General features: G+C 50.4%; 1 long non-coding RNA gene across 1 annotated transcript; it reads right to left on the bottom strand.

Annotated features, from left to right (window-relative positions):
• Positions 1-3701: 3701 nt before the first annotated feature.
• On the bottom strand, positions 3702-24037 carry LOC149434975 (uncharacterized). The gene is made up of 4 exons (XR_016308584.1): positions 24014-24037; positions 20391-20414; positions 4866-4883; positions 3702-3731 (listed from the first exon to the last, which is right to left on the bottom strand). It is a non-coding gene; the product is annotated as an uncharacterized LOC149434975 (long non-coding RNA).

The raw sequence follows: 24037 nt of genomic DNA, 5'->3' as shown, positions 1-24037 counted from the left end.
GGGGCAGTGGGACAGGAGGGGGGGTATTGTGACAGGAGGGGGGCAGTGGGACAGGAGGGGGGGTATTGTGACAGGAGGGGGGCAGTGGGACAGGAGGAGGGCAGTATGACAGGAGGGGGGCAGTGGGACAGGAGGGGGTAGTATGACAGGAGGGGGGCAGTGGGACAGGAGGGGGTATTTGATCGCCTCTGCCTTTTTTATTTGTTGCGCTATAAACAAAAAAAAGACCAACTATATTGAGAGAAAAACAAAATTTTTGACTTTTTGCTGTTAACCCCTCCCCCTCCTGAGGATTTACCGCCCTTAATGACCACGCCTCTTTTTGCTACTCGGCGCTGCACTAATTCAACTGATAATTGCGCGGTCATGCAATGCTGCACCCAAACTAAATTTACGTCCTTTTTTTCACACAAATAGAGCTTTCTTTCGGTGGTATTTGATCACTTCTGCACTTTTTATTTTTCACGCTATAAACAAAAAAAGGCCAAAAATTTTGAAGAAAAACAATATTTTTTACTTTCAGCTATAAAAAATATATAATAAACTCAAAGTTGGTTATAAATTTAGGCCAAAATGTATTCTGCTCCATGTTTTTGGTGAAAAAAATCCCAATAAGTGTATATTGATTGCTTTGTGTGAAGTTATAGAGATACAAACTATGGGAGAGATACTGCAATTTACACCATTTTTCTGCTATACAGCGCTGCGCTAGTTTAACGGACAATTGCGCGGTCATGCAATACGGTACATAAATGAAATTTACATCCTTTTTTCCCCACAAATTGAGCTTTCTTTCGGTGGTATTTGATCGCCTGTGCGGTTTTATTTTTTGCGCTATAAAAAAAAGGCTGACAATTTTGAGGAAAATAAACAATATTTTGGACTTTTTGCTATAAAACATGTCCAGTAAAAAAAAATGCAAAAATCAAATTTAGTCATAAATTTAGGCCAAAATGCATTCTGCGACATGTCTTTGCTACAAAAATCCCGATACGTGTAAATTAATTGGTTTACGTGAAAGTTATAGCGTTTACAAATGGCGGGAAAGATACTGGGATTTTTAGTTTTTTTTATACTAATAATGGCGGCGATCAGCGAATTATGGCGGGACTGCGATGGACATTCTGACATTGGGGGGAACTGACTTGGGGTCACTGACATCCCCAAAAACACTAATACAGTGATCAGTGCAAAAAAAAAAAAACACTGACACTGTACTAATGGTAATGGGGGGGAGGGGTTAACTTTATTGTGCAGGGAAGGGTTATAGGAGTGAGGGGAGTGTTTTACTAGGGGGCGGGGCAGGGGGTGTGTGCTGCACGGGGGACACCGCTGATCGAGAGAGAGAAACTCTTCTTTCTCAATCAGCTCATCCTCGAGCTGACAGGGAAGTGACAGACAACACAGCTACTGCAGCTGTGCTCTCTGTCACTGTTTGCCGCCGATCGCCAGGACATAGCCGCTAAGGAGCGGCTGTGACCCGGCGACTGACATCTGCGGTGGTGATCCGCGGGACAAATAGGGCGGCGGCACACCTCTCGCGCGCCTCCTATTTGTTTACAAAACATACGTTTTAAAACGTGGTTTTGCCTGCGAGTGCCACCCTGCCGCCGTATATGTACAGTGGCTGGGCGGCATGTAGTTAAACATGTCCAGTCAAAAAATGTAAAAAATCAAATTTCCTCATAAATTTTGGCCAAAATGTCTCCCGCTCCGTGTCCCCTGCTCCGTGTCTCCCGCTCCGTGTCCCCCGCTCCGTGTCCCCCGCTCCGTGTCTCCCGCTCCGTGTCTCCCGCTCCGTGTCTCCCGCTCCGTGTCTCCCGCTCCGTGTCCCCCGCTCCATGTCCCCCGCTCCGTGTCTTCACTAAAAAAATAATCCCAATACTTGTAAATGAATTGCTTTTTGTGAAAGTTACAGCGTCTACAAATGGCGGGATAGATACTGAGATTTAAAAAAAAAATTTTTATACTAGTAATGGCGGTGATCAGCGACTTATAGCGGGACTGCGGCGGGCATTGTGACACTGGGGGGGGACTGACTAACTACCACTGACATCACCAGTGACACCAATACAGTGATCAGTGCTAATAAAAAGCCCTGACACTGTACTAATGGCACTGGGCAGGAAGGGGTTAATGTGAGGGGCGATCAAAGGGTTACCTGTGTTCCATAGTTCCATAGTTAGTCTGGCTGAAAAAAGACAAAAGTCCATCCAGTCCAACCATAGAGAAAAAAAAAAAGTTATATTCCGACACCCACAGTTGATACAGAGGAAGTAAAAAAAAAAAACAGCAAAGCACAATCCAATCTCCTCCTGCAGGGAAAAAAAATCATTCTATGTGCTGTGTGTGTTTCACTGTGAGCATGCTTCTATGCAGAGCAATACAAAGCAGCATGTCCTTGTTGACAGGGGAGAGATCTGTGTTGTTTACATACAGACCTCTCCCCCGTCAGTGATACTCGCTGATCTCCAGGTGCCGGCGGGGAATCTCTGGATGGGACTCAGTGATCGACAGCTGAAGCCGCCAATGGCACGCGCCCCGGAAATGCAGATCACATATATATACATGTGATTTTGTGCAGCCCTACCGCCCCGTAGAAGTATTTCTGCCATAGGGCAGCGGGAAGGCGGTTACACAATAAATATTGGTGTCTTATTGGACACGAGAGATGGAAGGAGCATACGGGTTTGCACCATGGCTACTAAGCCGGTTTGCAGCGCCTGACATCTCGGATTGAGCCGGCATTCGGCTTTTAACACAACAAAAATCTTTATTGGATGCTGACAATTGCGCCACACACACAATCTGTGATGTTTGGGTGGAATAAACAGCATTTCCATCCTGATTGGTGTTCTGCTGCAAATAAGGAGCACTGGGTGGGGTGACACCAAAAGGTTCACTTTACTGTTAATGCTGAAACTGTAAACAAAAATCTATCAAATAAATAAATAACCCCCAAACTCCCCCAAAACAGAGCTGTAAACACTACAAGAAAAACAAGACACAGGATATTGTAGTGATGAATTCTCAGCTCACCCCTCCGAGACGTGGAAGGTGCAGGAAAGGATGGGGATAACCCCCATGTTGCTGATGTTCGCCATTTTCAGAATTAAGTTAGGTTTTTGCAGATATATTAGAAGTTTAAACGGTTTCAGCTGCACCAGGATGTATCAACAATGATAGGATGACCCTGACATTTTCTTTGTCCGGCTAATTCTCAGAAAGCAGCAAAACAATTTGTACCAAGAAATGTATATGTCATGTCTCATGTAATCAGCTCATGGTGGAAACTTACAATTACAGTTTAGAACTCGCTCCCCCCTCCCCCCCCCCCTCCCCCCTCCCTTATTATTTCTGTATCCTATATAATCTTAGTAATGTCTAATAAAGTTTGAACATCTCTGAACATAAGCTGCCGTTATTTCCGTGTTCAAGGGGTGTTCCCAGAATTCTGCTGATAGACCAGGAATCTCTCCACAGACCGGGGGTCTCTGAGGGGATAAAGAAAATCATCCTTTCAGAACAGAGATCACCATGTGCTGCAATAGGCTCCTGTTGGTGTCATGGCGGCCCTCCTATACATGTCTATACAAATGATAGAGAAGGTCGGAGCAGATACAGGAATATATATGTGTGGTGAAGGCAGGCTGGAGACAGAACAATCAAATAACAAATATGAGACAAAAATGATTCCTTACGTGACAAATCACTGAGATCTATGTTGAGATCTACATGTCAGAGAGAAAAGAGTTCAGTGAGAACATTGTATGATGGAGCATCGGATACAATACAACACATGGACAGGAAATACACTGTAAGGTGGATGGAAGAGAGATCACAGAGCTGTACTGGAGGATGATGGAAGAGAGATCACAGAGCTGTACTGGAGGATGATGGAAGAGAGATCATAGAGCTGTAAGGTGGATGGAAGAGAGATCACAGAGCTGTACTGGAGGATGATGGAAGAGAGATCACAGAGCTGTACTGGAGGATGATGGAAGAGAGATCATAGAGCTGTAAGGTGGATGGAAGAGAGATCACAGAGCTGTACTGGAGGATGATGGAAGAGAGATCACAGAGCTGTACTGGAGGATGATGGAAGAGAGATCATAGAGCTGTACTGTAGGATGATGGAAGAGAGATCATAGAGCTGTAAGGTGGATGGAAGAGAGATCACAGAGCTGTACTGGAGGATGATGGAAGAGAGATCATAGAGCTGTACTGTAAGATGATGGAAGAGAGATCACAGAGCCGTACTGTAAGATGATGGAAGAGAGATCATAGAGCTGTAAAGGTGGATGGAAAAGAGATCACAGAGCTGTACTGGAGGATGATGGAAGAGAGATCATAGAGCTGTACTGGAGGATGATGGAAGAGATCACAGAGCTGTACTGGAGGGTGATGGAGGAGAGATCATAGAGCTGTAAGGTGGATGGAAGAGAGATCACAGAGGTATGTTGGCAATCAGGGAAGGGCCTTGCTCTTCTCCTCTGGTACTGTCATGGCCGCCCCCCTACACACGGCTTACACCAACTCATTGCATTATTACCTTTTTAAAGTGTAACTCCAGACAAACGTTCTCTGGGTGGAGCAGGAAAAGGTTTTATGGCTGACTGTGTCCCTGCCGGGTGATTTCCCCTCACATTCTCTCCAGGTGACACCACATTAGTCAGAGTCTGATATGGTGTCACACGGACAGAAACTAATAAGGAGAACACGGACAGCACAGCAGAGATGACACAGACACCTTTCCACACTCCAACCACAAATCAAACAAACTCTGGGGTGGAGTTCCCCTTTAAGTGACATTTTTGTTACAGAATGATGGAAATAAGATGGCATCTAACAATGGAGCTCCTTACCTTCGGGGCGCTTGTATTCTGAAGAGAAGAGAAGACACAGAGTTAAAGTTTGATCTTCCATTGATACAGTTACTTTATACAGAGTAACAGGGATGTACCATGTGACCTGAGCCCCAGCAACCAATCAGATGTCAGCCCACTGTGGTCACATGATAGAAGATATGATTTTGGTCAGTGAGCCCTTATGGTGTGATTTGTTGTACAGTCTCGTGTTTCTCAGCTTTTTTTCCAGTTGGGGCCCCTTGGAAAGTATTTTCAGTCCTGAGGCACCCCCGTACAAGGCTTGGTTCATGTGTGTCACAGAATCGCTCTCATTCCTGACACGGAGACAAATGCTCTGTACTGTAGGGGTACCCCCACATTGGCAGTCTCGGGGGGTTGGTGTGGTGCAATGTTACAACTAAGGTCAGGGACGACTTTCCCCGCATCTCTGGCGGTAAGGCATTGAAATGATTGGACCACCCTACACACAGCCACACAGATGTGAACTGTGACGGGAGTGACTTTTGGGGGTGGGGGGACCTCTGTGTCAGCTTATGTTCCCCTCATTATGTTTAATCCACCCTGTGCCTGTTAAGGGGTACAGGGTGTACATGTGAGGATATTGTGTATTGGTGTGTTGTCCTTTGTTCTCGGCCAGGTGGCTGTCCTTTGTCCTTTTGCCATGTGCTGCAGCCCATTATTCTGTGTCTTGGTTGGATGGGGAGGGGTGATGATGTGTTTCCTGTAGTCCTTCCCACTGATGGGGCAGGCTGATGATGTGTTTCCTGTAGCCCCTCCCACTGATGGAGAGGGGTGATGATGTGTTTCCTGTAGCCCTTCCCACTGATGGGGAGGGGTGATGATGTGTTTCCTGTAGCCCTCTCCACTGATGGGGCGGGCTGATGATGTGTTTCCTGTAGCCCTCCCCACTGATGGGGTGGACTGATGATGTGTTTCCTATTCCTGGTTGTTTCCCCGCCCTGTATATATAACTTGTTGTTTGTGTAGAAATAAAGAAGTTGACTTCCTGTTTTAAGAAGAGTCGGGTGCTGTCTATTTCCTGAGGGATTTCAAGGCTGTGGTCCGTGGATGGTGTTCGGACAGGGAAGCTGCGATATAATGGAATATATCCAAGTGCGGTCGGGTACCGGTTCTGTTACATTGGTGGCAGCAGTGGGATGCTTCCAAGCTGTAAACACATCCAAACCTCCCCCGGGATCCAAGGTTCAGATAGCAGGAGAGGAGAGACAGATACCACCTGCAGCTATGGAAACAGAGGTCTTATGGTGGATGCAGCAAGTGCTGGCTTACCTAGACGATCCTGTTTCTGCACGGGATGAGCGTGGATGGAGGAATGCGTCTGTCCAACAGCTGGATGAGGGTGTGGAAGATGGAGCAGTTGGCTCATCCCTCCAATTACAGATCCCAGAATGCTTGGATCTAATTGATTTTTCAATGGAGGATGTTGTGGGTGATGAGTCACCTGTCAAAGTGCTGGCACTGGACCCAAGGGCCACCAGCCCGTGCCCTGGACATTTAGCCATTCCAGAGACTGGGGATTGTACTGACTTTTTTACTGATGAGGAACCAGCCGGGGAGCTGCCAGCTGAAGCGCTGACAACCGGACAGAGGGTCCAGGACCTCTGCCCCATGCCTGTGGTAGTTTCAGAGGCCCAGGGTGAGAAGGGAGAGGAGATTGTTGTCCTCCCTCCCCCACAGTCAACCAGAGTGGAGGAAACTGTCTTCCCTCCCAAGCCAGGATCTGTGCACCAGGGGGACAGTGACAGAGGAATGCCATCCCAGCATCAGATCCACAGTCTGGGAGTGGAGGAAGCCGACCTCCCTCCCCCACGGTTAGCCGGAGCAGATGTGGGGTCCCCAGCAGAAGTGCTGGCACCAGGGCAGAGCGCCGCTGGCCTCTGCCTAGCAACTACAGTCACCACCTGGATACCCCAGGGATGCTGGGTAGTCGGCCCAGATCCCCCACAGCATGATGGAGCCGGCCAAGATCCCCCACAGCATGATGGAGTTGGCCCAGCCACCCTGTCTTCTCCCCAGCGGCTGAGAGGACTTCATGGAGAAGGACCAGTCCGTACTTCTCCCCAACGGCGGGTATGTTCTACGGGAGAGGCAGAGGTTGGCTGGGTGAGTAACGCTTGGTGTGGGACAATTTTCATGGGGTACTGTGTGGGTGCCGGCATTGGGGGACTGGAGGTGCAGACTAACTTCAGAGTACATCCGTCTGGGATCTACTCCTGTGTTAGTCTCCTGCCGAAAGGGGAGATATGTGACGGGAGTGACTTTGGGTGGGGGGACCTCTGTGTCAGCTCATGTTCTCCCCATTATGTTTAATCCACCCTGTGCCTGTTAGGGGGTACAGGGTGTGAATGTCCTAGTATTGTGTATTGGTGTGTTGTCCTTTGTCTCGGCCAGGTGACTGTCCTTTGTCCTTTTGCCATGTGCTGCAGCCCATTATTCTGTGTCTTGGTTGGATGGGGTGGGCTGATGATGTTTCCTGTAGTCCTTCCCACTGATGGGGTGGGCTGATGATGTGTTTCCTGTAGTCCTTCCCACTGATGGGGCGGGCTGATGATGTGTTTCCTGTAGCCCCTCCCACTGATGGGAAGCTGCGGTATAACGGAATATACCCAAGTGTGGTCTGGGGTCCGGTTTCGTTACATGAACCAAGGGCCTGTTCACCTGTGAGGTTGGAGGGCGGTAAAACCACGCAACTGAGCTGCTTTTACCACCCCCAACTGCTCCCTGTTTAGCTGCAGAAACAGCAGTTGGGGGTATACCTCCAAGTAAATGGGTTTGAACTACAACCACCCCGCAGCTGTGTGCGCATTGTATGAAGTTGTGGTGCGGTGACTGATGCTGGGGGTAAACCAGGTGGTGAGGAGGCAACATATCTGTCAAATGCCTCTGAAAAGCAATCTGAGCATGGATTGCTTTTCAGAGGAGAAGCAGTCCTTGCTGCTATTACGAACAAGTCCTAGAAAAGCATTTCTGATAGGACAGGAATAGGGGGCCGAGATTAAAAGTAAAATACATATACACACATATAAAAACACACACATCTACACGCACAGACACACATATATACGTAAACATACGTACACACACACACGTATACGTACACACGCACACATACGTACACACACACACATGCATACATACACAAATACGTACACACACACACATACATACACACACGCGCACACATACATACATACACACACATACGTACACACACACACATACGTACACACACACATACGTACACACACACACATACGTACACACACACGCGTGCATACGTACAAACACGCGCACACATACATACACAAATACGTACACACACACACGCATACATACACACACACGCTCACACATACGCATACATACACACATACGTACACATACACGTGCATACGTACACACACACATAAATACGTACACACACACACGCATATGTACACACATACGTAAACACACACACGCATATGTACACACATACGTACACACACACACGCGCGCATATATACACACACATGCAAACACACATACATACACACACAAATATGTAAACACACACGCATACGTACTCACACGCGCTCACACACATGCACATACATACACACACGCATACATACACACACATACGCATACGTACACACCCATACATACACACACACGCATACGTACACACGCATACATACACACACATGCACATGTACACACACCCACACACAAATACGTACACACACACACATATGTACACACACACGCATACGTACACACACACATACGTACACACACGTACACACACACATGCATACATACGCACACACACATACGTACACACACATACGTACACACATACGCACACACACATACATACACACACATACGTACACACATACGTACACACACATACGTACACACATACGTACACACATACGTACACACATACGTACACACACATACATACACACATACGTACACACATACGTACACACACATACATACACACATACGTACACACATACGTACACACACATGCATACATACACACACATGCAAACACACATTGATACACACACAAATATGTAAACACACACGCATACACTCACACACATGCACATACATACACACACGAATACGTACACACACGCATACGTAGACACATGCATACGTACACACACAGACACATGCACACGTACACACACGCATACATACACATATACGCGCATACGTACACACACACATACGTACAGACACATACATACACACACACGTACGTACACACACACACGTACACACACACACACGTACACACACACACACGTACACACACACACACGTACACACACACACACGTACACACACACACACGTACACACACACATACGTACAAACACACACATAGGTACACACACATGCATACATACACACACAAATACGTACACACACACGCATACGTACACACGCATACGTACACACACATACGTACACACACACACACATATGTACACACACACACATACGTACACACACACACACATACATACACACACACACACACACATACATACACACACAAATACGTACACACACACGCATACGTACACACACATGCGTACACACATATACGTACACACACACATACACACATAGGTACACACACAGGTACACACACATGCATACATACACACACACGCACACACACATACATACACACACAAATACGCACACACACACGCATACGTACACACACGCGCTCACACACACGCACATACATACACACACGAATACGTACACACACGCATACACACATACGTACACACACACATAAATATGTACAAACACGCATACATACGCACACACATGCATACATACACACACACACGCATATATACACACACACGCACATACGTACACACGCACGCACACATACAAATACGTACACACACGCGCATACGCACACACACGCACTCACGCACATACATACACACACGAATATGTACACACATACGTACACACACACACATGCATATGTACACACACACGCGCATACGTACACACACACGCGCATACGTACACACATGCATATGTACACACACGCATACATACACACACACATGCATACGTACACACACACGCATACGTACACACACATGCATACGTACACACACACACATGCATACGTACACACACACGCATACGTACACACACACACACATGCATACGTACACACACACGCATACGTACACACACACATGCATACGTACACACACACGCATATGTACACACACACACATGCATACGTACACACACACACATGCATACGTACACACACACGCATACGTACACACACACACGCATACGTACACACACACGCATACGTACACACACACATGCATACGTACACACACACATGCATACGTACACACACACACACATGCATACGTACACACACACATGCATACGTACACACACACACACGCATACGTACACACACACGCACATGCCCTATGAATAGTACCTAGCTTCCATCACACAGCCGTGTACTGCACTCTAGGGGGAGGCAGAGAGCACAGAAGACACTCCCCTTCCCTTTGCTGAGCGGTGCGATGGCTCCCAGTGCCGGTGTACAGTGCGGATGGGGATCAGGGGGATCAGGGATCGGGGGATCGGGGGGATCGGGGATCGGGCTCAAGTGACAACCATTCTCCCCACGGCACTCCTGAAGAGCTCTGGTGGCACCCCGGTTGAGAAAGGCTGGTATCATCTGAGGACCATCTAAATCAGTGGTTGTCGAAGTTCAACCACAGGGGGCCTTAACGTGGAACAAAATTCTCTGTATCAACATGAACTATTTGTGACCCTTTTACCGCCAACACCAGTAATTTGATAGGACGGGACATCATATTTACTTGTTTTATCCATTCTAAACTTTAGATATTCCACGTTCTTCCACCTACCTCACCTACAATGCCAGATCTCTCAATGTGTATGGAGAACTAGCCGCCTTGGATGTGCAAACAGCACGATGTTCCTCCATAGAACAAACTGAAGCTTTGGACGGCCAAACATCTCCCTATACCATAGAGCATCCCTTGTGGGTCAAATGTATCATCGGTGGAGCCCAACCTCAAACAACATTTGATGGAACCCTCTTTATTTAAGGCCCACAGCCTCATAATACCACTTCTGGCAATAAACGGGGGCTGCCTCTACCTGTATCAGATTACTCCACCCTCAATGTCAGCATGAAAATATGGTCAGAAATCGGGGGGCGGATGGACGTCTGATACAGGAGCAGGAAGGGAGACTGCAGCGAGTGGGGGATCGACCGAAAGATCTATTCACACTGATCACCCGAGCATTTCACCCTCCAACAGCCGTAGATGTTGCAGAAGCTCAAGGAGTTCTTCCTCCGGCCTACAAGTGATGGTGGTAAAGATGACGCCGGCTCCACGACCCCAGCCTCCATTCCCAGCTACAGCGGACACTACATGGACCTTCCAGATGCAGCAACACAGGCCAAGGGTGGACATGGGGACTCACCACCCCACTCTAGTTCTCCTACTACAAGCCCTCCATGTGCAAGCCTTCCCAAAACCAGGATGAGGCTGGACACTGGAACACCAGACACAGCGGTGAGTCCTGGGGATTCCCCACATATTATAAACACCTCTACGCTTGTATCTTTTGCCTCCTTTCCTACCTCCAATCAATCTGTAATGGACACCCTGTGAGAAGATATCTCCCTCCAACAGTCACCACATGCTGACTCTCTCACATGCAAAATTTCAGCGGAAGTCGCTATTCTGGGAGACAAAGTCCATACAGTTGAAAAAGCAATAACTGTTATGACCACCACTGTTAACCACCTAGTAGATGCTAATGAGGCTGGAGAAGATCAGAGAAAATGGTTAAGGGCAAAAGTAGCAGATCATGAAGATCAATCAAGACGCAATTAAAAATTCGATTGGGATTCGAAAAAAACGACCCTAGTACTGCCAGGCGGAAGTGCTAACCAGATCAACTTAAAAGCCTCGATTTACCCTTTACCACCCAAGAAATAATGCACGTTATGGAAACCCTGCCACCTCGGAAGGCCCCGGGTCCTGACAGAATCCCAGGGGAATACTACCATCAACTTAAACCTCTCTTAGCTCCCAATCTCTGTGAACGTTTCAATGCAGCTTCCTCCTCCTCTTCCTTTCCCAAAGAAATGTTGTCTGCTTTAGTGATTGTGGGGGCAAGTTGTCATATGACTGGATAGCTACTGTTAGGAATGGACTGGCCAGCAATGGTGGGACTCACCTGCCTTTTGATCTGCAGTACCAGGGCTGGCCAGCGGGTGCTCCCAGCAATCAGAGACTCAACCTTTCAGCCAGCTAACACCTGGAACTGATGATGCTGGGGTATTTAAGGGATGGCCAGACTTGCAGACTCTGCCTTGGTGTTGTGTTTGTCCTGGGCCCTGTATCTGTCCTGCATCCTGTTTCTGTTCCTTTGCTGACTTCTCCTGCTCTGATCCTGGCTTGTGACCCTGACCATTCCTCTGTCTGACCCTCTGTACTATGCTGCTTGCTACCTGCTGAACCTGGCCTGTGACCCCGACCATTCTCCGCTTGCTCCCCCTGTACCTACCTGCCCAATTGATATTGACCCGGCCTGCCTGACGACGCTTGCTTGTATGTACTGTTATCTGTGGGTGGTTGGTTGGTTTGTTTGCACTGTGTTATGTTTTAGTATTGCACTGCGTTTATGTTTGTATTGTTAGTGTTAATAAATTATATTGTTTATCACATATCTGAAGTCTGCGTTTCCCTGCGTCAGTCACACACCTCTGGTCATACCTGGGAGCCCTGACATTACACCAAGGCCAATCCTGACCAGAAGTGGCTGCACAGGGAAGCCATCTTGGCTTGTTGATGGGAAGGATGGATCTGGATGAGGTTGTGTATTTATATCTGCTAGTGTTTGATGACAGGGAGTATGCTTATCAGACTCTGAAGGAGTATCCCCGGGATCAACTGCTAGAATGTATACGGCTCGCTCATGTTCTAGTAGATCAGGGCACAGAGTTCTCTGAGGTGCAGCCATTGATTGAGGTTTGTGCTGAGTTGGTTTCATCTGGTTCCCCCGAATGCAGGGATGAATTTTTGCCCCCATTTAGTGCCGACCAGGTAGAGTCCCTGGTGTGGTTATTAGAGGATGATGTGGGTTACTTTCTGGAGCGTTATTCCACATGTTCACCACAGACACTAAGAGATTGTATAAACGCAGTGCAGTCATTGACCAGACAGACTTTGTGTAAGCTCAGCTTTGTTCAACCCATACTGCAGACATGGACAGACTTGTTGCACCCAGCCTCAGTCAGCTTACAAAGACCCCGTCCTGCTTCTAACTCTACTCCTGTATTCCCACCAGCTCCTCCAGTTACAGCCCAGTATACTTGGCTGTCTACCGCATGTCAGTACCCTGTTCCCACTCGCTGCACCTATCCTGCCTTTAACCCTGTAAAAAAGCCCTCTGTAGCAACTGCTCCCTCTCCTGTTCCATCCTCCAGCTCTTCTCTGTCTCCAGCTGCTCCATTCGTTTGCAGACCTGCGTTTACTTGCAGTGCTCCAGTAGTTAAAACCAGAAAAAAGCGAAAATTCTTTCCAACCAATACCATCCTGCCAGTATCCAAACCGGTGAGCCTGCCTTCCGTGGTTCAGCCTGATGCCTCTACTCAGCCTGAAGCCTCTACTCAGCCTGAAGCCTCTACTCGGCCTGAAGCCTCTACTCGGCCTGATGCCTCTCCTCGGCCTGATGCCTCTACTCGGCCTGATGCCTGTACTCGGCCTGATGCCTGTACGCGGCCTGAAGCCTCTACGCGGCCTGAAGCCTCTACTCGGCCTGATGCCTGTACTCGGCCTGAAGCCTCTCCTCGGCCTGAAGCCTCTCCTCGGCCTGAAGCCTCTCCTCGGCCTGATGCCTCTCCTCGGCCTGATGCCTCTCCTCGGCCTGATGCCTCTCCTCGGCCTGAAGCCTCTCCTCGGCCTGAAGCCTCTACTCGGCCTGATGCCTGCATTCAGCCTGATGCCGCTACTCAGCAGGATGAACTGATCCAGCCCGACGATCCTATTAGGCCAGTTGACTCGATGCCCGCTGTTGATCCAGATGATCCGGTACCTGATCCAGTGCCCGCTGTCGTGCCAATTGACTCAGAGCCCGCTGTCATACCTGGTGACCCGGTGCCCACTGCCTTGCCAGATGACGCGGTGCCCGCTGGCAAGCCAAATGACCTGATGCCTGGTGACCCAGTGTCCGCTGTCATACCTGGTGACCCGATGCCCACTGTCGAGCCAGACGATCCAATGCCTGGTGACGCGGTGCCCACTGCCTTGCCAGATGACCTGATGCCTGGCGACCCAGTGCCCGCTGTCATACCTGGTGACCCGATGCCCGCTGTCGAGCCAGACAATCCGGTACCTGATGCCCCGGTGCTCACTGTCGTGCCTGTTGACTCGGAGCCCACTGCCTTGCCAGATGACGCGGTGCCCGCTGTCGAGCCAAATGACCTGATGCCTGGTGACCCAGTGCCCGCTGTCCAGTCAGACGATCCAATGTCTGACCCAGTGCCCGCGGTCATACCAGTTGACTCGGAGCCCACTGTTGTGCCTGGTGACTCGGTGCCCGCCGCCCCGCCTGGGGGCCCGAGACATGTCGTTCCGCCTAAGGGCCCGAGACCTGTCGCTCCGCTTGGGGGTCCGGCACCTGCCACTCCGCTTGAGGGCCCGAGACCTGTCGCTCCATCTGGGGATCCGGCGCCCGCCGCTCCGCCTGAGGGCCCGAGACCTGTAGCTCCAGCTGGGGGTCCGGCGCCCGCCGCTCCGCCTGAGGGCCCGAGACCTATCGCTCCATCTGGGGGTCCGGCGCCCGCCGCTCCGCCTGAGGGCCCGAGACCTGTCGCTCCGCCTGGGGGTCCGGCGCCCGCCGCTCCGCCTGGGGGCCCGATGCCTGTCGCCCCGCCTGGGGGCCCGGTGCCTGTCGCCCCGCCTGGGGGCCCGGTGCCTGTCGCCCCGCCTGGGGGCCCGGTGCCTGTCGCCCCGCCTGGGGGCCCGGTGCCTGCCGCCCCGCCCGGGGGCCCGGTGCCTGCCGCCCCGCCCGGGGGCCCGGTGCCTGCCGCCCCGCCCGGGGGCCCGGTGCCTGCCGCCCCGCCCGGGGGCCCGGTGCCTGCCGCTCCGCCCGGGGGCCCGGTGCCTGCCGCTCCGCCGGGGGGCCCGGTGCCTGCCGCTCCGCCGGGGGGCCCGGTGCCTGCCGCTCCGCCTGGTGGCCTGCTGCCTGCCGCTTCGCCTGGTAATCCGATGTGCCTCTGCCCGGAGTCCTGCCCGATGTACCTCTGCCCGGAATCCTGCCCGATGTGCCTCTGCCTGGAGTCCTGCCCGATGTGCCTCTGCCTGGAGTCCTGCCCGATGTGCCTCTGCCCGGAGTCCTGCCCGGTGTGCCTCTGCTCGATGTGCCTCTGCCCGGAGTCCAGCCCGGTGTGCCGCTGCCCGGAGTCCAGCCCGGTGTGCCGCTGCCCGGAGTCCTGCCCGGTGTGCCGCTGCCCGGAGTCCTGCCCGGTGTGCCGCTGCCCGGAGTCCAGCCCGGTGTGCCGCTGCCCGGAGTCCTGCCCGGTGTGCCAGTCTTTGATATCCCGCCAGTTGCCAGACCCGGGCGGTGGAACATTTTGCCCAGCTAGGACTGTTTGGAGCGTCCTGAGGCCGCTCCTTGAGGGGGGGGGGTACTGTTAGGAATGGACTGGCCAGCAATGGTGGGACTCACCTGCCTTTTGATCTGCAGTACCAGGGCTGGCCAGCGGGTGTTCCCAGCAATCAGAGACTCAACCTTTCAGCCAGCTAACACCTGGAACTGATGATGCTGGGGTATTTAAGGGATGGCCAGACTTGCAGACTCTGCCTTGGTGTTGTGTTTGTCCTGGGCCCTGTATCTGTCCTGCATCCTGTTTCTGTTCCTTTGCTGACTTCTCCTGCTCTGATCCTGGCTTGTGACCCTGACCATCCCTCTGTCTGACCCTCTGTACTATGCTGCTTGCTACCTGCTGAACCTGGCCTGTGACCCCGACTATTCTCCGCTTGCTCCCCCTGTACCTACCTGCCCAATTGATATTGACCCGGCCTGCCTGACGACGCTTGCTTGTATATACTGTTATCTGTGGGTGGTTGGTTGGGTTTGTTTGCACTGTGTTATGTTTTAGTATTGCACTGCGTTTATGTTTGTATTGTTAGTGTTAATAAATTATATTGTTTATAACATATCTGAGGTCTGCGTTTCCCTGCTTCAGTCACACACCTCTGGTCATACCTGGGAGCCCTGACAGCTACTATGTCAATTTGCGATTCCTTGGCCGGTGAAGAACTTGGTCGACAAAGTTCCCTAGAGTATTTTTCACAGTGGGGGGATGTAAAATCCATAGCCCGTGCTCCCCAGTTGATGGAAGGATTGTGAGTGGAGAACCAAGGAATGCCCAGGATGATGGGAAACTTGGGTGACGTAATCAGCTGAAAGCTGATGGTCTCTGTGACAGAACCGGACCCCAGACTGCACTTGGGTATATTCCGTTATACCGCAGCTTCCCCTGTCCGAACACCATCCACGGACCACACCCTTGAGATCCCTCAGGAAATAGACAGCACCCAGCTCTTTTTAAAACAGGAAGCCAACAACTCTTTATATACACAGGATATATACAGAGGGTGGGGACAAAACCAGGAACAGGAAACACATCATCAGCCTGCCCCATCAGTGGGAGGCTGCAGGAAACACCTCATCACTCCTCCCCATCCAACCAAGACACAGAACAATGGGATGAAGCACATGGCATAGAACAATAGGCAACCACATGGCAGGGACAATACAGGAACACATGCATCCCATAATAGTTGGCTGGCCAGCAAGGCACAGCATAATGGGGGGTAGCACATGGCAAACAAACAATGGACAGCCAGGTGGCCTAGAACAAAGACAAAGGACCTCACATGTATACACCTTGTACCCTAACAGGCACAGGGTCACTTAAACATAATGAGAATTTGGGAAGATGATACAGGGGTCCCCCCACCCCCAAAAGTCACTCCCGTCACAGTGTCACAATGGTCAGCCTCAAACAGCAGTACCAGGGGAACCGTTTTATGGGTAACCAGTCCTGAAGATAAGGGTGACCCATCAACTGTCTCCATATCAATAGGGGGAAATGTGTCTCTTGCTTGAATATTATTGCTGTTGGCAAACTCCATATCCATAAAGTTCCCCCCCCGCCCCCCCGGAGTCCAGCATAGCTGAGCATAGCTGAGCAGGAGATTTCACGGCCCTCAGATACAAGTTTAATGGGGATAACAAAGTGAGAGAGCAGAGAGTTCACTTTATTCTCTTCAGGAATCAGCGGGGAGACAGACTGGCTTATGGAGTTTATGTGTTCCGGCCAATCACATCACTCACAGCAATTGTTCTTCTCACCTTGTTAGGACAAGTAATTGCATAATGACCAGAATCCCCCCAATATAGACACAAGTTCTCTGAACGTCTTCTTTCTCCTGGATGGAAATGGATCTCTTGATGGCATCAACCTGCATAGGCTCAGGAGTGTTAGAACCCAGAGAGACTCCTGAATCCTGCTGAACACATGGACTAGCAGAGAGATGCATATCCCTATTACCTCCAAACATTCCCAGCCTCTCCTTCCTCCTTTCTGTAAGCCTTTCATCGATTCGGATACACAATTGGATGAATTCCTCAAGATCATTAGGAATATCTACTCTGGCAAGCTCATCCTTTACCTGTTCAGAAAGCTCTTGGTGGAACTGGCTCTTTTGTGCTGCTGGGTTCCAGGTGGTATCTGCCATCCAACTTCTGAACTCGGCTGTGTGTTCAGCGTCCGAGCGTCTACCCTGCCGCAGACTATGCAACTTTGCTTCGGCAGTAGCACAACGGTTGGGATCATCAAAAACCTGATTCATCGCGGTCAAAAAGGTGAGAGGAGCAACGGGTTCAAGGTTTATGATAAACAAGGCGAAGGTAGGATCATCCAAATAATTGCCAAGGGAGCTGCCCAGCATTCCAGGTGGCTCAGCAAGAAAAAACATTGCCACTCACCGCAGAAGGCCCAGGTTCAGACCCAGGCTCTGACACCCGGCTCATATCCTGACTCTGCCTCTGCCTGATGTTCCTGTACCTCCCTGCCCGGCTGTGTACTGATCCCGGCTTGTATCCTGACTCTGCCTCTGCCTGATGTTCCTATACCTCCCTGCCCGGCTGTGTACTGATCCCGGCTGGTATCCTGACTCTGTCTCTGCCTGATGTTCCTGTACCTCCCTGCCTGGCTGTGTACTGACCCCGGCTGGTATCCTGACTCTGTCTCTGCCTGATGTTCCTGTACCTCCCTGCCCGGCTGTGTACTGATCCCAGCTGATATCCTGACTCTGCCTCTGCCTGATGTTCCTGTACCTCCCTGCCTGGCTGTGTACCGATCCCAAATTGTATCCTGACTTTGCCTCTGCCTGATGTTCCTGTATCTCCCTGCCCGGCTGTGTACTGATCCCGGCTTGTATCCTGACTCTGCCTGATGTTCCTGTACCTCCCTGCCTGGCTGTGTACTGATCCCGGCTTGTATCCTGACTCTGCCTGATGTTCCTGTACCTCCCTGCCTGGCTGTGTACTGATCACGGCTCGTATCCTGACTCTTCCTCTGCCTGATGTTCCTGTACCTCCCTGCCCCGCTGTGTACTGATCCCGGCTCGTATCCTGACTCTGTCTCTGCCTGATGTTCCTGTGTCCTGCTGCCTGGCTGTTGATGACCTTTTGGGCTGTGTCCTGGCTACACTCCTGTCTGCCAAGCAAGTGTCACTGTGTTCCAGTCCCTGGTTCCTGCCTGGTGATCTATGGTCATCTGCTTCCTGCAAACCCCAGCTGGCGCTACCTGCTACACCGGCCCTCATACCACTCTGTATCCTCACACTCCCTGTCATCACCACCAGGGGTGTTGGACAAGAGGTGCAAGAGAAGTCCTCTCTCCAGCTCGATCTCCACCAGGTATGTGACAGAGAGGAAGACTGTTCTTTGGGGCTGACATATGAAAGGGTCTTGGTGCACTCATAGAAGGTTTGGGGCCCAAGTATGAAAGGTATGGAAATCACATACGAAAGGGTCTTGGCTCACTCGTGAAAGATTTGGAGGCCATATATGAAAGGGTCTTGGTTCACTCCTGCAAGGTTTGGGGCCCCATATGAAAGATTTGGGGCCCACATATGAAATGTTCTTGGTTCACTCATGCGAGGTTTGGGGCTTCACTATGAAAGGATCTTGGTTCACTCATGAAAGGCTTGGGGCCTGCATTTGAAAGGGTCTTTTTTCACTCATGAATGATTTGGGCCCACATATGAAAAGGTCTTGGTGCACTCATGGAAGGTTTGGGGCACACATATGAAAGGATCTTGGTTCACTCATAAAAAGTTTAGGCACCACATATGAAAAGGTCTTGGTTCACTCATGGAAGGTTTGGGGCCCAAGTATGAAAGGTATGGAGCCCGCATACGAAAGAGTCTTTGTTCACTCCTGAAAGGTTTGGGTCCCATGAATGAAAGGATCTTGGTTCACTCATAAACAGTTTGGGGCCCACGTAAGAAAAGGTCTCGGTTCACTCATGAAGAATTTGGGGCCCATATACGAAAGGGTCTTGATTTGCTCATGAAATATTTGGGGCCCACCCAGGAAAGACTTGCCCTGGGCCCACCAATGTCTTAAAGGGGCCCTGATCCATCCGCTCATTATTACCATCTACTCTGTGACTGTATAAAGGAAATGTATAACACTTTCTATAGTTTCTTCATATATTTCATTTTTATTTCTTTCTATATTTTCTTTCCTGATGTTCTAAAAATAATATAATTTAAAAACATAGATTTCTTCTTTTTTTTAGCTTAATAAATGTAAAATAATGTCATTCAGCCGGCAGGAGCAGCTCTCGGCTCCTGCTCACATCTACCAATCAGGACAACAGATGTCTACAGCCATTCGCAGCAACCAATCCCATTCAGAGAAGAGCAGGAACTAGAATTAGAGCCTCCAATCACTGGAGGTGTTGGGTCATGTGATCAGTACACTTTGGGGGCTTGTTTAGTGGGGATGTATATGGAAAGGACAGCGTATTACCCCGACCCCCTACTCTCCGGGATAAATCCCAGCTCAGACCTGGATAGAAGGTGGAGGCTTCCATCCCCCCACATTACTCCCTGGACAATGATCTCCTCTCCAGACATCGGTGGAGGACACGGCCTGGACACAATGAGGAGGTATTGGGGATCTGAGAACCCTATTGGATGGGATGATGAGGAACACCAATAGCATCACAGAGACCATATCAAATATGGAGGGAACCCCACCTACTTTACATAGAGATATTTCTCCACCTAAAACTGGAATGTGTAGAAATAGAAGTGAATGTCTGCAATAGTTTACTAACAATCGTTATATTGTACCAACCTGATGGGCCAGATACGGGATGACCTGCAGAGAGAAAATCATTTACAATTCAGTTGATTCTCAGGACTCATTTTTACACCCAAACGGAACATTTCTCCTGTACATAGTAAGGTTGAATAAAGACCCCAGTCCATCCAGTTCAACCGGAGTGTGTGTGTTTATGTCACTACCATATACCATATCCCTGTACATTGCATTCACTAAAATACACATCTAAAAGTTCTTCTGAATTGATGTATTTACCCCAACTGTAGAAGGGAGTTCCACCTCCTCACTGCTCTGACAGTAGAGAACCCCGTACACAGTGTAAGATTGAACCACTTCTCCGACTTCATCGTGTGGTCAGGTCATCTTTCCAGACTCAGGGGAGTCACTGTACATTGTGATCATATCCCCAAGTACATGGAGGTTCCAGGGGATATGTAGAGAACCACAGGTCAGGGCAGAGCCAACAATTCGGTGATCCCAGTGGCTGCCGCCCACACAATCCTCCCACTGCCCTCAGGATCCGGGGCTGAGAACCCTACCGTTGGGTCCAGGATCATGTGTCACCCTCCAGCTTCAGGGAATATGTTTCTCCTCCGACTTCATTGTGTGGCCACGTCATCTTTCCAGACTCAGGGGTAAATAGTCTGCTGGAGTCACTGTACATTGTGATCATATCCCCAAGTGCATGGAGGTTCCAGGGGATATGGGCAGAGCCAACAACTTGGTGATTCCAGTGGCTGCCACCCACACAATCCTCCCACTGCCCTCAGGATCCGGGGCTGAGAACCCTACCGTTGGGTCCAGGATCATGTGTCACCCTCCAGCTTCAGGGAATATGTTTCTCCTCCGACTTCATTGTGTGGCCACGTCATCTTTCCAGACTCAGGGGTAAATAGTCTGCTGGAGTCACTGTACATTGTGATCATATCCCCAAGTGCATGGAGGTTCCAGGGGATATGGGCAGAGCCAACAACTTGGTGATCCCAGTGGCTGCCGCCCATACAATCCTCCCACTGCCCTCAGGATCCGGGGCTGAGAACCCTACCGTTGGGTCCAGGATCATGTGTCACCCTCCAGCTTCTGGGAACATGTTTCTCCTCTCTACTGGCTTGGTGATGTATGACTCTGGACACGCCTACATGTCATGCTTTGTAACCCAACATTAAAGTGAATTTCAATTTGAACTGTTCCTGGCTAGTGATTGGCTGAACACCCCCGTGTTCACAGGCAAACATCTGAACCTACAGTGGGGTTCCCCGGTGACAGCTGAATATCAAAAGAATTGCCTACATTGCCCGACAATTGAATTTTTTTTTAAACGGTGTGAGGTCCCACCTTCCATCCATACCAAGCCCTTTGGGTCTGGTATGGATTTTAAGGGGATCCCCCACGCCAACATTTTTAGAAAAAAAAAGGGCATGGAGGTGCCCCCAAAATCCATACCAGACTCTTATCTGAGCATAGAGCCTGGAAGGTCAGGAAAGGGGGGGGCAAGCGAGTGTCCCCCTCTGAACCACATACCACATGCCCTCAACATGGGGGGGTGCTTTGGGGCAGGGGGTCTCCCCCCAAAGCACCTTGTCCCCATGTTGATGGGGACAAGAGCCTCTTCCCCACATCCATGGCCAGTGGTTGTGGGGGTCTGCATGGGGGGGTTATTGGAATCTGGAAGCCCCATTTAACAAGGGGTCCCCCAGATCCCACCCCCCATGTGAGTATGAGGTACACGGTACCACTACCCATTCACAAAAAAAAGTGTAGTGTAAAAAAAGACAGAAGACCGTCTCTGACAAGTCCTTTATTAAAAATAAAAAGTCCCCCAAAGTAGATCCAAAGTCAATCACAATGCTGGCCGCCACCGCTGCCAGAAAAACAAAACACCCCCCCACACTTGGCTCATTGTGCTGGCCCCCGCTGTCTGACAGCTGCTCCCCGATGACAGGGCCATAAACCCCGCCATGACATCACAAGGGGGCGGGGTTTACTCCGCCACCTTGTTACATCATCCTGTGCTGTGATTGACCTGTGGTCAGGTGCATTGCTGTGACCAATCACAGTGCACTGTCAGGGAGAAATAGCCCGCCGCCCACCTGTACTGTTTGTGTTTTCGGTGAACACATGAAAGGCCCATGTTTGGTATTCCTGGGCTTGTGACTCTATTGACTTCCACAGGCTTGGGAGCGCTCTTCTATTGGCTGGTTTGTGATTATATCCCCTCTTATGTGTCTTCTCTCCAATCAGAACAAGTCAAATGTTTGTAATCATTCCTCGTAGCTGAACTCTTCCTTCCCCCTTCACTGAACTCCTCCATCTCCCAAAACTGAGCTCATCCAGCCCTCATAACGGAGCTCCTCCATCCACCATAACGGAGCTCCTCCATCCACCATAAAGGAGCTCCTCCATCCACCATAACCGAGCTCCTCCATCCACCATAACCGAGCTCCTCCATCCACCATAACCGAGCTCCTCCATCCACCATAACCGAGCTCCTCCATCCACCATAACCGAGCTCCTCCATCCCCCATAACCGAGCTCCTCCATCCCCCATAACTGAGCTCCTCCATCCCCCATAACTGAGCTCCTCCATCCACCATAACTGAGGTCATCCAGCCCTCATAAAGGAGCTCCTCTATCCACCATAACTGAGGTCATGCAGCCCTCATAAAGGAGCTCCTCTATCCACCATAACGGAGCTCCTCCATCCACCATAACTGAGCTCCTCCATCCACCATAACCTCCAGCCCCAATAATTGAGCTTCTCCATCCCTCATAACTGAAGTCCTCCATCCCCCATAACAGAGCTCCTCCATCCACCATAACTGAGCTCCTCCATCCACCATAACCTCCAGCCCCAATAATTGAGCTTCTCCATCCCTCATAACTGAAGTCCTCCATCCCCCATAACAGAGCTCCTCCAGCCACCAAAACTGAGCTCCTCCATCTCTCATACAGTATGTGACGTACTTCAATGAGGCTGCATATGTGAGTATGCTTGGTGGTGATTGGCTCACATTGTAACCTCCTTGTTCCTAGTCTAGTTTTATTTGGCTAAAATATCAAAAACAAGGCCTACAGGTTGAATCTGTCCTGCCAGGCCATTTCATGTGTCCCTTGCACCTTTCCTGAAGCTGCAGCACTCCTCTTGTCGATTCCCCCTTGTCTCAGCAGTCGGGAGCAGAGAGGAGGACAGAATTCCTACACCAGATCCTGTGCTTCTCTGTGCTGCTTCAGCACCCCCTCTGTCTTCCCTGGCCTAAGCATTCAGCAGCCTCCAGCAGCTGACCCCAGCCCTCCTCTGGTCCTCCTCCAGACCCTGCACTTTCTGTTTCTCAGCTCCGCCCCCAGCTTCTTCCCAGCAGCAGCACAAGGTAAGGTGGGTGCACTGTGGTGTATAGGAAGGTGGGGAACTCTGATAGTGTGGAGGCTCTTGACATCTGATGTAAGGGGGATGGGGTGCTCTGGACATCCAATCCTATAGATGGAGCCGGCTCTATGAGGACATCCATAATGCTGATGTGACCCGCAATGAAATGGAGTTTGACACCCCAGTTATAGACGGGTCCCCACCCCATTAATACATGGATGTTCCTCCATCTGTGGACATATATCAGGACATTGTACAGCACATTACTAACCATCCAACGAAGGAGCGTTTCCAT

This window comes from Staurois parvus, unplaced genomic scaffold (genome assembly GCF_062004578.1).
Source record: "Staurois parvus isolate SC_StPar_1 unplaced genomic scaffold, SC_StPar_1.0 ptg001635l, whole genome shotgun sequence".
NCBI classification, from domain to species: Eukaryota; Metazoa; Chordata; class Amphibia; order Anura; family Ranidae; genus Staurois; species Staurois parvus.
Note: the sequence above shows the minus strand (reverse complement) of the source record. Positions and strands in the feature narration are given on the sequence as shown.